The sequence below is a fragment of the Apium graveolens genome, chromosome 5 (assembly GCF_009905375.1).
Source record: "Apium graveolens cultivar Ventura chromosome 5, ASM990537v1, whole genome shotgun sequence".
In the NCBI taxonomy this organism is placed as follows: domain Eukaryota; kingdom Viridiplantae; phylum Streptophyta; class Magnoliopsida; order Apiales; family Apiaceae; genus Apium; species Apium graveolens.
The window spans coordinates 105,991,078-106,007,394 of record NC_133651.1 but is presented as its reverse complement, the minus strand read 5'-3'; the positions used below and the strand labels follow the sequence as shown (position 1 = coordinate 106,007,394).

At 36.4% G+C, this 16,317-nt stretch overlaps 1 pseudogene; it reads right to left on the bottom strand.

The window, feature by feature from the left end:
* Positions 1-12,678: 12,678 nt before the first annotated feature.
* LOC141662841 (small nucleolar RNA R71) lies at positions 12,679-12,793 on the bottom strand (annotated as a pseudogene).
* Positions 12,794-16,317: the final 3,524 nt, after the last annotated feature.

Genomic DNA, 16,317 nt, shown 5'->3' with positions numbered 1-16,317 from the left:
TTCTGAACACCCATTTTGTGCCAACAACTGATCTGTTCTTTGGTTTGGCACTAGGGTCCAGACTTTATTTCTTTCAAACTCATTTAACTCTTCCTGCATTGCTTGCATCCAATCAGCATCTTGAAGAGTTTCTTCCACTTTCTTTGGTTCAGTCTGAGATAAAAAAGAACGATAGAGATATTCATTTGATGTTGCAGTGCTAGTTCTGACACCTGCTTCAGGATCTCCAATTATTAGGTTAGGTGTATGTGATTTGGTCCACTTCCTTGCAGATGGACGTTGATTTTTAAAACTGGATCCTCCCCCATGATCCATGCTATCTCCATCAGCATTTTCTGATGCTCCCCCTGAAGTTATGCTCTCTGAGACTTCAGAATTTGAGTTGGATCCTTCAGGATTTGAAGAATCAGAGTTTCCAGAATTATCAGAATTTGGCTCATCAAAACTTGATGAATCAGAACTTGAAGAGCCAGTGACAGGTTCTGATGCTTCTTGAGAGTCTTGAGTTGAGATAGGATCATTAGCTTGCTCCCCCTGGACAGGTGCATTTTCCCTTGGAGTAGTTACCACAGTTTCAATGACATCAGAACTTAACTCGTTAGAACTTACAGGATCAGGATTTAAGTCATCAGAATTTACATAATCAGAATTTAAATCTTCATTTTCAAATCTCAGCTGATCATGATCATTGAAATCTTCAAGTCCATTAATCTTCTTATCATCAAAAGATACACCGATAGTGTTAGATATATTTGAGATGTCATGTCTAATATGATTTGTGTTTAGTTTTCAGAACTTAACAACAGGACAAATCAGGACTTACTGAAATCAGGACATACTGGAAGTCAGAACTTAATATCAGAACTTACGTGCGGGAAGACTTTCAGTTAAGGAATGAAGCTGATTTACAGGAGAAGATCGAGACTAAAATAATAGAAGATATGCATGCAAAGAGTTAGAGGACTGGAAGTCTTGTAGAAGATATCTGATTGATATATTTTAGGAGACAGAATTGTATTCTATATCAATTAGAATATATCTTGTAACTGTGTACTATATAAATACAGACCTAGGGTTTACACTATATGTGTTATCATTATCGAGAAGATTATACATTGTAACCTAGCAGCTCTTAGTGATATTTGTTCATCACTGAGAGAGAACAACAGTTCATATTGTAACATAGTTTATTGAATATACTTGATCTTTGTTACATACTTGTGTTAAATCGATTTGATTGTATAAACACTGTATTCAATCCCCTTCTACAGTGTTGTGTGACCTAACAATTGGTATCAGAGCTTTTCTGTTAACTCACATATAGTAAAGATCCAAAATATCATGTCTGAAGAAGCACAAACTCCAACCAAGCCCAAACCCACAGTCGATATGAGACTATTAGGGTTCCCATACTGAGACCTTCTGAGTATCCCATATGGAAAGTGAAGATGGCTATATTTCTGGAAGCTACAGATCCAGAATACCTTGATAGGATTAATGAAGGACCATACAAGCCTACCAAGCTCTCTATTGCAGTTGCTGATCGACCAGCAAAGTCCATACCAAAGGAGAAAGGTGATTACATATCTGAAGACATCTCATCTATTGCCAATAATGTAAGGGTAAGGCATTTTCTGCATAGTGTCATTGATAATGTCATGTCAAACATGGTAATTAATTGCAAGACTGCAAAGGAAATATGTGATGCTTTAGAGACAATATGCCATGGAACTGATGCAATCAAAAAGAACAGGTGGACTATACTCACTCAAGAGTATGAGCACTTTGACTCAAAAGCTGATGAGTCATTAAATGATTTATATGACAGGTTTGCCAAACTCTTGAATGATCTATCACTGGTGGACAAGGAATATGATCTTGAAGATTCAAATCTAAAATTCCTTTTAGCTCTTCCTGAAAATTGGGATTTGAAGTCTACTACCATAAGAGACAACTATGACCCTACTGAAACTACTCTTGATGAAATTTATGGTATACTCAAGACTCATGAACTTGAGATGGATCAAAGGAGCAAGAGGCATGGAAGAAAGTCAAGGAAAGTTGATGTTAAAGCTGAGGAGGAATCTCCCAAAGTGGTTACCTTAAAGAGGGGGAAAGGAAAGGCTCTCATCATAAAGTCTGATTCAGAGTCATCATATTCTGATGATGATGATTCAGAAACTGAAAGTTTACCTGAAATTGATGTTGATGCAGAGATGATGCAACTATGTGCTCTTATGGTGAAGGGTATCACAAAGATAGCCTACAGGAAATTCATAAAGTTCAGGAAGTTTTCCAGGAAAGATGAAAGTTCTGATAAGAAAGGGTTCATAAAGTCTGAAGGCAAAGGAGGAAAGTCTAACAGAGGAGACAACTCAAATGTCAAATGCTACAATTATGGTGAAAGAGGCCACATATCTCCTGACTGCAAGAAAGGAAAAAGTGATAAAGGCACGACACTTGTCACAAAGAAGAAAAGCTGGACATACACTTCAGATTCTGAAAAAGAGGTGAACTATGCCTTGATGGCAAATGCTGATAGCAGTCCTGAAACTGCTGAATTGAAGGTACCTCAAACAACTTATACTTTTCATACTGATAATAATACTGAGTTGAGATTATATCTTAAAACCATGTTCATTAGTTATAGAGATCAGACTTTAACATGTGAAAGATTAACATCTGAAAATCTTACTTTTAAAAATAGGAATGACTATTTAGAAAAGGAGTTAGTTTTTCTTCATCAAACTAAGAAAGAAAGAGATGGTGCTTTGTATGTTAGAGATGAAGTGTTAAAATTGAATGAATCTCTAAAAGCTGACTTAGAAAAAGAAAAAGAGATTATCATAACTTGGACTAACTCTGGAAGAACAACTCAGAATTTACTAAGTAGTGGAAACTGGAAAGAAGGCTTAGGTTATGGAGATGATAAAAGTGAGAAAGGAATTGTGCAAATTGAGCCAATTGTTGTTAAACAGACTACTAAGCCAAAGGTAAATCCTTTTAAGTTTGTAGCAAAAACTGTAAAGTCTGATTCTGAAAAGATGAAAGAGTCTAGGACATAAGTCAAAGAAAAGTCAACTTCTGACAAATTAAAACAGGATAAACTAGTTGAAGTAAACATAGGCTTAATGACAAAGAAGCAGCTTAAGCATAAGCTAAAAGAGATTAGAAATGTGAACAAGGTAAAAAAAGCTAGGAAAACTAGGAATGGAATGGAAGGTGTGAAAAAACAATAATTATATGCCTGTTCCTAATGCTCCTAGAAAGAAATGTTATAACTGTGGAAACTCTAACAATCTTGCTTCTTTTTGCAGAAAAAATAAAGATATAAACTCTTTACCTCCTAGATCAGGAATTAAGAGTCAGTATGTTAGGTTTAAACCACAAAATCCTTGTTTTCATTGTGGTAGTTTATGGCATTCCATTTATACTTGTAAGGAATATCATAGTTTGTACTATGATTATTATCAAATAAAACCTTCTTTGAAGAAAGTTAGTATTATTCCTTCTAGTGTAAAGTCTGATGCAAATTCTGATATAAATTCTAATAAATGTCATGTTAACATAAACTCTGAATTTAAATCCGCTGTAAATGCTAACAAACTTTACAAGGCCAAAGGATCCAAGAAAGTCTGGGTCCTTACAACTAACCAATAGTGGTCTTTGTGATTGCAGGGCAACAGGAAAAATATCCTAGTGCTGGACAGTGGATGTTCAGGACATATGACTGGAAATAAAGCCTTGCTATCAGACTTTATAGAGAAAGATGGCCTAGGAGTTTCTTATGGAGATGGCAACATGGGAAAAACTCTGGGATATGGCAATATCAATCTTGGGAATGTCATCATTGAAACAGTAGCTCTTATCTCAGGACTTAAACACAATCTGCTAAGTGTGAGTCAAATCTATGACAGAGGTTATCATGTGGATTTCTTTGAAGAACACTGTGAAGTTATAAGAAATTCTACAGACAAAGTGGTTCTGAAAGGTTACAGGCATGGTAACATTTATAAAACCAGACTTTCAACGAACTCTGATGGTTCTGCAATCTGTCTGTTGAGTAGAGCATCAATTGAAGAAAGCTGGAATTGGCACAAAAGTCTCTCATTTAAATTTCAACAACATAAATAAGCTAGTAAAGAAAGATCTTGTGAGGGGACTGCCAAAATCAGTATTTGCTCCTGATGACCTTTGTGATTCATGTCAAAATGCAAAACAAAGAAAATCTGCATTCAAGAGCAAAACTGAATCTTCAATTCTTGAGCTTTATCACCTACTGCATGTTGATCTATTTGGTCCAGTCAATGTCATGTCTATTGCAAAGAAGAAATATGCTATGGTTATAGTGGATGAGTTCACAAGGTACACTTGGGTGTATTTCTTGCACAAGAAGAATGAGACTGCATCTACTCTAACTGATCATGTCAAACAGCTGGATAAATTGGTCAAAGATTCTGTCAAAATTATAAGAAGTGATAATGGCACTGAGTTCAAGAATTCAATATTAGAAGAGTTATACAAAGAGCATGAAATTAAGCAGGAATTTTCTGCACCTGGAAATCCATAACAAAATGGAGTTGTAGAAAGAAAGAACATGACTCTCACTGAAGCTGCACGAACTATGCTTGATGAAGCAAAGCTACCAACCTACTTTTGGGTTGAAGCTGTGCAGACTGCTTATTTTACACAGAATGCTACACTCATAAACAAGCATGGAAAAACACCATATGAGATGGTGAAGAAAAATAAGCCAAATCTGAAATACTTTCATGTATTTGGATGTAAGTGTTTTGTTCTTAAGACTCATTCTGAACAGCTGTCAAAATTTGATTTAAAAGCTGATGAAGGAATTTTTGTTGGATATCCACTTTCCATAAAAGCCTTCAAAGTCTACAATTTAAGAACAAGGGTTGTCATGGAATCTATCAATGTATCTTTTGATGATAAGAAGGTTTAATTTTAATTCTGTAAATTTCGATGACTTAAGTCCTGATCCTGTAAGTTTTGATGGGTGTGGTAACTACTCCAAGGGAAAATGCACCTGTCCAGGGGGAGCAAGCTAAAGATCCTACCACCACTCAAGACTCTCAAGAAGCATCAGAACCTGTCACTGGCTCTTCAAGTTTTGATTCATCAAGTTCTGATGAGCCAAGTTCTGATAATTCTGGAAACTCTGATTCTTCAAATCCTAAAGGATCCAACTCAAATTCTGAAGTCTCAGAGAGCATAACTACAGGGGGAGCATCAGAAAATGCTGATGGAGTCAACATGGATCATGGGGGAGGATCCTTTTTAGAAATCAACTTCCATCTGCAAGGAATTGGACCAAATCACATACACCTGACTTAATAATTGGAGATCCTGAAGTAGGTGTCAGAGCTAGAACTGCAACATCAAATGAATGTCTCTATCATTCTTTTCTATCTCCGACTGAACCAAAGAAAGTGGAAGAAGCTCTTCAAGATGCTGATTGCGTGCAAACAATGCAGGAACAGTTAAATGAATTTGAAAGAAATAAAGTTTGGACCTTTGTGCCAAGACCAAAGAACAGATCAATAGTTGGCACAAAATGGGTGTTCAAAAATAAAATTGACATTGATGGTATAATTACAAGAAACAAAGCAAGGCTGGTTGCCAAAGGCTACTCTCAATAGGAGGGTATTGATTGTGATGAAACATTTGCACTAGTTGCTAGATTGGAAGCCATACGAATCTTTTTGGCTTATGCTGCTCACAAGAAGTTTAAAGTCTTTCAAATGGATGTGAAAATTTCTTTTCTCAATGGAGAATTGGAAGAAGAGGTATATGTTGAACAACCTCCAGGATTTGTAGATCCAAAATTTCCAAATCATGTCTACAAGCTTGATAAAGCACTTTATGGCCTTAAGCAAGCTCCAAGAGCATGGTATGAGACTTTAGCTCAATTCCTTCCGGAAAGTGGATTTCACAGAGTTACAATTGATAAAACACTGTTCTACCTCAACCATGGAAAGGACTTACTTTTGGTACAGATATATGTTGATAATATCATATTTGATCCTATAAATGCTAAACCCTATGAAAGGTTTGCAAAGCTAATGCAGTCAAAATATCAAATGAGTATGATGGGATAACTTAGTTATTTTCTGGGATTTCAATTCAAGCAAAATTAAGAAGGTACTTTCATAAATCAATCCAAGTACACCTGAAATTTACTCATGAAATTTGGAATGCAAGACAGTTCAACTGCATCCACTCCCATGGCCACTGCAACCAAGTTAGATAAAGATACTGGTTCATTAGTAGATATTACTAACTACAGAGGTATAATTGGCTCTTTACTCTATTTAACTGTAAGTAGACCTAATATCATGTATGCTACATGTCTGTGTACAAGATTTCAGGCTGATCCAAGAGAACCTCATCTAATAGCTGTGAAAAGAATTTTCAAGTACCTCAAGGGTACAGTTGACCTAGGATTGTGGTATCCTAGAGAATCAGATTTTAAGCTAATAGGTTACTCAGATGAAGATTTTGTAGGATGTAAAATAGACAAGAAAAGCATTAGTGGAAGCTACCAATTTCTTGGAGGCATATTGGTTTCTTGGTTTAGCAAGAAAAGAAATCAATTTCCATATCAACTGCAGAAGCAGAATATATTGCTGCAGGAAGCTGTTGTGTACAGATTCTCTGGATGAAGAATCAGTTACTGGACTATGGGTTAGAATTTTCTAAAATACCTATTTATTGTGATAATCAAAGTGCTATTTCTATGACAGGTAATCCAGTTCAACACTCAATGACAAAGCACATCTACATTAGGTACCATTTTATTAAGGAACATGTGATGGAAGGTACAGTGGAATTGCATTTTGTTCCAACAGATCAACAACTAGCAGATATCTTCACAAAACCACTATGTGAAGCTACTTTTACAAGACTGGTAAATGAACTTGGAAAGGTTTCAGGTTCTTTCTCTAAATCTGCTTAGTTTTTGTTCACATGCATTAGAATTTATGATCAGTGTTTACAGATTGTCTTATCTTCATGTCATCTGTGCTTAAATTGTAATACATTAAATACTGATTGTTATCTGATATGGATCTATATACTTTGATAGTGTTTTGAATATTCTGTGACTATTCAATCCAATGAGGATAACTGTGCTAGATGTTGACCTAGTAGTCTTTAACATACTAGAAATCCCATGTTTGAATTAGTTGTTTATGTGGAAATTCATTAATACAAGCAAATTCTGATGTTGAGCTTAGTCAAATTTACTTTGTGTATCTTATTACTAAGTCACAAACTAGATTTTTGCTTCTTATCTGTCAAATTCTGATATCAGTAAATCTTAAGGATGAACCACATGCTTGATAAGCCTCACTTATCTAAAGAAAAGAAAAGAAAATTGAAGTCAGGTACTCCTTTGAGATCTAGAGTAAATATTTGGAAGGAAAGACCCAAGTGCATTGCTGGTATTAAGTTATATGCATTAGAAAAGCAAATAAATTTTTCTTGGTGACTTTTCACATTCTCTAATTACTGTAGAAATACTCTGATAATAGCATAAATTATGATAGTAGTTGTGACTCACTTACACTGAGAAGCCACTGTAAAAAGGAATTTCAAAAGATGCATAAAATGAGCACAACCAGTTGAGATGGATTCTGGCATAAATTTATTCTATAGTAGACTTCATTATTAATGACATATTTTAAGCACTTTTCTTAGTTATGCCTTATTTCTAAGATGTACTGAAGTTTATCAGACTTTACTCTTTATCTGATACTTTGCTAATGCACACACTTTCACTCCATATGAATGATGAAAATTACTGTGGTGATTAAGTTGTTTTTGATAAACAGTTAAGTGTCATAAGCATAAATTTGAGGACAAGTTCTTATGGAAGTTCTGATGCTTGAACTCTGAAGAAACAAGTCAGTATTTGTATGAAGAATCACAGAAACAAACATTCACTTTTTGAGTACAGAAGCCATGTTATGACCGTTAAAATTTGATAATAGTCAAGTTCTGATATTAAATCCTGATACAAACTCTGATGCTTATGTGGCATTATTTATTTACTTTACTTATCTGTGGTAAATAATGTAACGGTCATATTTTATCAGAATATAATTAGGTGAGATAAAAACAGTCATAATCATTTAGTAAGTGGGAAGTGTGTTTTCCTTGAAACACTGCATGTGCACATTTATTACTGCTTAATAACCGGACCCACTAACAATTTTTTTGACTAATGATATGCTGCCAGGTGTCTAAAGTCTGTTCTGCTTCAATCATAACAGTTGTCAAAAAGAGAGTATATATATGGGAGTTAAAAGATTTTATAATCTTTTACCTACTTTTCTTTCTCTAATCTCTCTTATTCTCTCTCTCTCACTAATATTCTCTGAAGCTATTTTCTTACAGGCCTTTTATCAAACACCTTGTGTACACTCTATTTTCTCATTTATTTTTCACATAAATGGCACCCAAAGACATTATTTTCAATGGAGCTAAGTTTGTTCCTAACAACTACTTGGCTATACTGAGCAAGGATGAAGCCCCATCAAAACTTTACTTTATCCAAGATTTTCTATCTGGAAGTGAGATTGGGTATGATTTGACCCAACCTGAAGCAATCTCAGGGACTCAGGTGCTGGAGTTCTGGAGGTCAGGAGTTTATGATGATGGTGGTGCTAATGGGTCCCCAGGAATTATATTTACAACAGGGGAGGATGCACATGTGGTGATTTTGGCCACAGTTCGACAAGCACTCCAATTGCCAGAAAACTGCACTTATTCAACAGTTGAGGAGCCAACTCTTCAACAGCTAATGGTCAATCTGGGCTATGAGAAAAGTTTGTCAAAACTTGGGCAGTTGAAGAGAACCTACATCAGGAGGGAGTGAAGCTTCTTCTTTGACTACATAACAAGAACCTTTGCAAACAAGTGTTCAAAATTTGATGCAATTCCTATCCTAAGTTAGAAAATTGGGTATGCTCTGATTACTCAATCTCATTTTGATTATGCTAATGTTGTACTAGGATTCATAGGTGATAGGATGACAAAAGATAGGAATATAGTCTATTTTGCTAGATTCTGTCAACTTCTTTACAGTTTCTGTTGCTCTGATGCATCCCAATTAGCAAGTGAATTGATTTCTCCATTTAAACTTGCTAAAAGAGCTTTTACTGATTTATTATCTACTGATAATAAGAAAACTGTTCTAAGACCCCTCCAAATTCCACAATCAGTCAAACAGTTTTTGTTAAACTCTGGCCCAAACACCTATACCTCCATATATCCTGATGTCCAACCGTCCCAACCTCCATCAGGAACTCCAACCACTACACAAACAACCAGCTCTCAACCTCAACCAACTCAACCTACCATCAGAAAATACTTTCAACCAGCTCAATCCTCACAACAACAACCATCAGCACCTACCATCAGACCTTCATCTTCCAGGCCTAAGAGGGCAAATTCTGTTCCACAACCTCCATCGGAGAATACTGAAGAAGCTAAGGAAGGGGATCAGGAATCTCTGATCTCACAACCAATTGTACTTGAAGCTTTACCATCTTCAACTCAAGCTCAAGACAATGCTCAAGACACTGCTCAAGATACTGTGCTCACACCTCCTGTCTCTTCTATTCATGACAAAGCTACAGATAATGTTGAAGAACAAGCTGCAAGTTCTGACATAGATATTCACAATCTGAATATACCAATTGTTCTTTATCTGGAAGCTCCAACACCAGCAGCTCAGCCATATATAATCAACTCTCCAATCTTAATTGCTGAGATTCCATCAACACCTATTCTGGAGATAAATTCTGATGCTCAGAATCTAGATGAAGTTGTTCCAGAATCTCCAATAGCCTCACACACTCTTATGTTGTTAGAGGATAATGAGTCTTCTTCTAGTTCTGGAGACGGTGTTTCTGTATATACTCCAGCTCTTATTCTTGGAAAGGAGGCATTGATCAAAAAATTTGTTGAACATGATGCACCTATTCCTTGGGAAGATACTCACAGAGGTGTGGAGTTGACCAAGAAGTGGAATAAAACTGATTTCATTCCAAGCACCAAAGTACTGACATACCATCTTCGAAAAGCTGACGAGTTGCTCACAAATTCTGATTTGAAGACACAACTCAAAGTCACAGCTCTAAGTGTCAAAAATCTTCAAGGTCTACACTCTGCTACTCATGAAAAGGTTGACAAACTTCTTGAAAAAGCTGAAAAGCTAGATATGGAGACCAAACTTGATAAAAATAGGTTTATCAGACCTATTTCTGAAAAGGTTGAAGCAATTGAGAAAGTTCAGGAGAAGCAACATGCCCAAATTACTGAGGTCCTGCAAAATCAAGCTTCTCAAAAAGCTCAATTTGATGAAATCCAATCTTTAGTTGAACTTGTTCTCTCTCACCTACTACCTGATGATGCCAAAAAGGGGGAGAAGGTAGTTAAGTCCAAATGCACTCTTACTCTAATACTGAAGAAAAAGGATGACAAAGGTGATGACCAGGGAAACTCTGATAAGAGTAGAGGTCATGGAAAATATCAAGGTCAAGGGCTGAGCAACAAGTTTTCTTCAAGGAAACTAATTACTGATTGATAAGTGGAATTTTATACCACTTAAAACATTTCATAACGGCTTGAATTGGTGTCTTGAACTCGAGTATTTTGTGTATTTGACGTGTTTTCGAGTGCTTTTGCATTTCAGGGTTTAACTTGCTTAGATAGGTGGATTTCATCAAAATAAGCTTAAGGAAGTGCTTGGAGTCAGTCCCGGGTTGATGTGCGAAGAATTCAGCAAAACCAGAAGCAAAATAATAATTTTCCAGAAGGGTTGCAGGCGCCTGCCTGATGAGAGCAAGCGACCGCCTGGTAGCAGGCGCCCGCCTGGAAGGAGGAGGTGGCCGCCTGGGTGCGGATTTTCAAAATCTGATTTTTAGAATTCGAGTTCTATTGGGCTTTTGTTAGCGCTGGTTCTTTTGGGCTATTATATAAACAATCTTGGAAGACGTTTTCGACAACAAGAAACAAGTAACAAGGAGCGAAGGCAAGAAGATCAAGAAGACTGTTTTAGCACGCAACAACGAAACAGAGGAAGCATACGTTTATCTTGTGATTCTTTTAATTCATTGTAACAGTGGATGCTAGTTTTCTTTATGCTTTGAACCTTAATACTCTTGTGACGTACTTCATTATTTATTAAGTATTTTTATTAGTTATATCAATGTGTTTTTATCATGTTTTCATATGAACCCATGGTGACGATGAGTTCTATTATGGGCTAATTGTGATCATGGGATCATAGCGGATTTACTATGGATTTCTTTAGTTAATTGTTTAATACCCTGGTATGCGGTGATTGTATGATATCGAACATAGGTTGTGCTCATTCGTCTTATGTGCGTCGCGAACATGTAAGATAGCCTGTTAATCTCTTATAAAGCGACAGTGAATCTTGAGATTTAGAACTTGCCATGCTAGCCTAGGTTCGTGTATTGTATTCATGATTAGTGGGTAACTCTAACCGTTTTACTTGCCCTGTGTAATCATAATGAATAACTTGCGCTTAAATCATTATGTTATCAAATTCTGTAGACATATAGGGTCTCAACATAATTGATGCCTATTCAACTTCTATCTTAATTGTGGATGCTTGGTAGAATGGTATTCGTACAACGATAGTTGGCTTCTATCAGTTTCGTATTGTTCGATTAATATTATCACCACTACATGCTAAGGGTAATTATAATGATTATTGAGTGAAGTAGTAATGAAGTTATGATCTCATGTGTGTTTAATATTGTTAATTCAAGTGTTTAATTCTCGTAGTTAATATTAGTTAGTCAACCTTAATTATTATTGTCCTGACATTGAAGAGTAAATATACATTGGTGAGTAAGTGTTAATTAGATATAATTAATCAGAGTCTCTGTGGGAACGAACTAGAAATCATTCTATATTACTTGCGAACGCGTATACTTGTGTGATTTATTTAGCGCATGCCTTGTGCCTAACAAGTTTTTGGCGCCGCTGCCGGGGACTCGGTGTTAATTTGTTTAGTTTATGTACTTGCCATCAGTGGTCATTAGAATTCATTGATTAAGACTTGTTACTTACTGCTTCCGGTTGTGTTTCAGGTACTCTAACGAGCGTTTATGCAAACACGTTCACGCACTCACAAGAGGAATCTGGATAAAGCTGAGACAAATACAGCTCTTGACTTTCCGTAGAAGATAGTTTTTGAAGATTCAGATAAAGAGAGTGATAAGAAAGAACCTAAAATAATGGGTGATTGTATAGTTCAAGCTGATACAGCTCTTATGGACCTTTCTCGGCCTAAAATTGATGACATTAAGTCAAGCATCATTCATCCGGCTATTCAGGCCAATACTTTTAAAATCAAGCCGGGCACTATTCAGATGGTGCAGAATTCTGTTTCTTTCGGAGGTGCTGCGACTGAAGATTCCAACATGCAGATCAGGAATTTTGTCGAGATCTGTAGTACTTTCAAATACAATGGTGTTACTGATGAGGCTATCAAGCTGAGGCTTTTCCCATTCTCTCTGAGAGACAAAGCTAAGGACTGGTTACATTCTTTACCAGCTGGGTCCATCACTACTTGTGAAGATCTTGCGCAAAAGTTCTTGGTGAAGTTCTATCCAATGGCCAAGACTGCAGCTATGAGGACTGCTCTTACTCAGTTTACGCAGCAACAAGGAGAATCTATGTGCGAAGCTTGGGAACGCTATAAGGAGATGTTGAGAAAGTGTCCACATCATGGTATACCTGACTGGATGGTGATCACTGGTTTCAACAATGGTTTGGGGGCCCAATCTAGGCCTATGCTCGATGCAGCTTCTGGAGGCGCCTTGTGGGACAAAAGCTATACTGAGGCCTATAATCTCATTGAAACTATGGCTGCAAATGAGTATCAAAACCCGACTTAAAAGATGATACCTGGGAAGGTAACAGGTATTCTGGAAGTTGATGCAGCTACAGCTATTGCAGCGCAGCTACATGCGCTGTCTATGAAGGTCGATTCTTTAGCCAACTATGGAGTAAATCAAATAGCTAGTGTCTGTGAGATTTGTGCAGGCTCTCATGCTGCGAATCAATGTTCTCTTGTTAATGAATCTGTTCAGTATGTGAACAATTTTCAGAGAACGCAGCAGCATGAGCCCGCTACTTATCATCCTAATAACAGGAATCATCCCAATTTCAGCTGGACCAATAATCAGTATGCTGTTCAGCAACCATATCAGCAAGATGCAAGTAAACAGTTTAATCCACCTGGATTCCAGCAACCTCAGTAATTTGCTCAAAGGCATTCATATTCTCAACAAGGAGGTGTTGCTCTACCTTCTAATGATGATTTTGAGGAGTTAAAGCTGTTGTCCAAAAGTCAGGCTATTTCTATCAAGACCTTGGAAAATCAAATTGGACAAATAGCAAATGTCTTACTCAATCGTCAACCTGGCACGCTTCCCAGCGATACTGAAGTGCCATGCAGGAAGGAAGCTAAAGAGCAAGTCAAAGCTGTCACCTTAAGGTCTGAAAAAGTTGCTGATGCTGAAAAAGCAAAAGATGGAGAAGTTGAAGTTATTGATGAAGAAGAAAAGCAAAAGGATAAAGAGGGGGAACCAAGGAAGACTACTGTTGAACACACTCTGCCTGAGGGTAATACAGGGGAGAAATAGCTCTATCCTCCACCACCTTTTCCTAAGCGATTGCAAAAACAAAAGTTGGACAAGTAATTTGGTAAGTTTATGGAGGTGTTCAAGAAACTTCACATCAACATACCTTTCGCTGAGGCTCTGGAGTAAATGCCTAGTTATGCAAAATTCATGAAAGGTATTCTTTCAAGGAAGGTGAAACTGGATGATCTTGATACCATTGCTTTGATGGAAGAGTGCAGTGTCGTGCTGTAGCAAAATTTATCTCCAAAGCTTAAGGATCCAGGTAGCTTCACCATTCCTTGCACCATTGGCAAGTTGTCATATGCCAAGTGCCTTTACGATTTGGGAGCAAGCATCAATTTGATGCCGTTGTCTATCTTTAAAAAGCTGAATTTGCCTGATCCGAAGCCCACCTACATGTCTCTACAATTGGCTGATCGTTCGATTACATACCCACGAGGCATTGTAACACCCCCAGATCCGGGGTCAGGGATCCGGGTCGTCACGGTCTTTCTTTCCACAATATCACTTCACTTAATTAACAATAAATAACCTCATGTTGTGACCCCACACTAACACACACCACAACCCGTTATAGTCTCAGAGATGAAATTGAAATAAGTACAAGTCTTTGAATTCACAATTTAAAAGTTATTACAACCCAAAAATGATTACTTGATAAGTTTACAATTAATTGCCATTATCTGCCACAAGTTATAATTATACATAATTGATTTCCAAAAGTAGAAGGTCTGATCTACAAATAGATCTACCTCTGCAGCTATAGCAGCTATGATCTCAACGGGAAGGCGCGGGGCGCTTCCCACGCTCTTGCGCTGGGTCTGCTTGAGTCTGGCCATCTTTCCTAACTGTTGTTGTGTGATGAAGAAATAAAGCAAGAGTGAACATTACAGCTCGCAAGATAATATATAGTGTAAACAATAATGCAAGTATCTAAATGGATAACTTACTAAAATCCTTTATCAAGTGTAAGATAATTACTTACTGGATATAAGCAAAAATAAGGGATGAAGTTACCAAATACTTCACTATACTTATATCATTTATAAGGCTACTTGAACTACCACTGTTCAAAGTATTATAGGTTTAAAAAGGGTCATCCCATAGATGAGACCACAAGTTAAGACTTGAATAGATTCAATCTTTAAATATTATTAAATGAAATAAAGTTACGAGATACTTTATTTAGTCCCGATATATATATCCACATATATACCTCTTAAACATTTCCTGGAACCTCTGTTATGTAAAGTATGAACAGAGTTTGAAACATCCAATAAATTTTGGAAAGGAAAAGAATTTTGGCATAAACCCGATATCTTGCTGATCAGGAAAAGATACCAATAAGTAACCTTTTCTACTAGTAGATGGATGAGTCCCTCACCGGTCATCACCCTGGCCACATAAGGACCTTGTGTTGGACCGCCACCCGGCCTCTTATGCGTTGATGGACTGCCACCCAGCCACTTACACTTTGATAGACCGTACCCCGGCCTGTCGCTTATGCCGACTCAATTAGAGGGACTTACTTCCCGAACGTTGGGCAAGTAATCAAATTGTTTTCTAAAAACAGCAACCACGTTGCGAATGTAAAATACACCACAGAGCCGGATCCCCCAGATTTTGAGCGAGTATTTAAATCCCCTTCGAAAGGAGGATCTTAAATATAAAAGAATGAGTTTTGGGATCCGCCCTAACTTTTAGAAATCATTTTGAAGACTCGAAAACATTTTTAAGAATGTTTTGAGTATTGCTGATTTATTAAAATAAATCAGTCCCGATATATTAGAAATATCTGAATATTATTATTTAAATAATATTCTCATAAAGATAATCCTTATAAAAATAATCGAAGTAGAAGTTTTAAAACTCATACTTGAAATGAATATTAAATAACCAAAGATATACTTATACGAAAGTACTATCTTTATTTGAATAATCGAAAATAAGTTTAATTATCGAAACATTATTCTTTAATAAAATAAAGAATATTATTAAATAATAAGCGGAGTCATAATACCTCGAATGAATATTATAAATAATATTCATTAAATAAAATAAACGGAGTCATACATCCTCAAATGAATATCCAATTAATAATCACTAAATAGAATAAACAGAGTCACAAGTCCTCGAATGAATATTCAAATAATATTCATTAAATAAAATAAAGTTATCGAATAAACCTTATTCGATCAATAGTTTTGAAAACTATATCCATATATATATAAATATATATATATATATAATATACTCGGGAACATCGACTCCCGGTTTAGAAATATGTTCACCTTTGGGTCCCCTATACTAAGGGTATACGCAACTACTGCTTATCTCTAGCATAGGTATTATGCAACTAATAAGCATTTGAACCAACAGATATATAAATCAAGAATACGAAACAGGCATGCATATATACCATATCACATGCTCCAATATATCGCAAGAATTTGCTAATAACAAATATGCATTTATCACAAGATCATGCATATACACATATACATCACAACAACAGTTATACAGGTAGAAAACTTGCCTGAGTGACTGGGGGTTACAAATGGCTCAGGACGAGTCTGGTAACCTATAAACAACATGTGAGTTGGAATTAAAC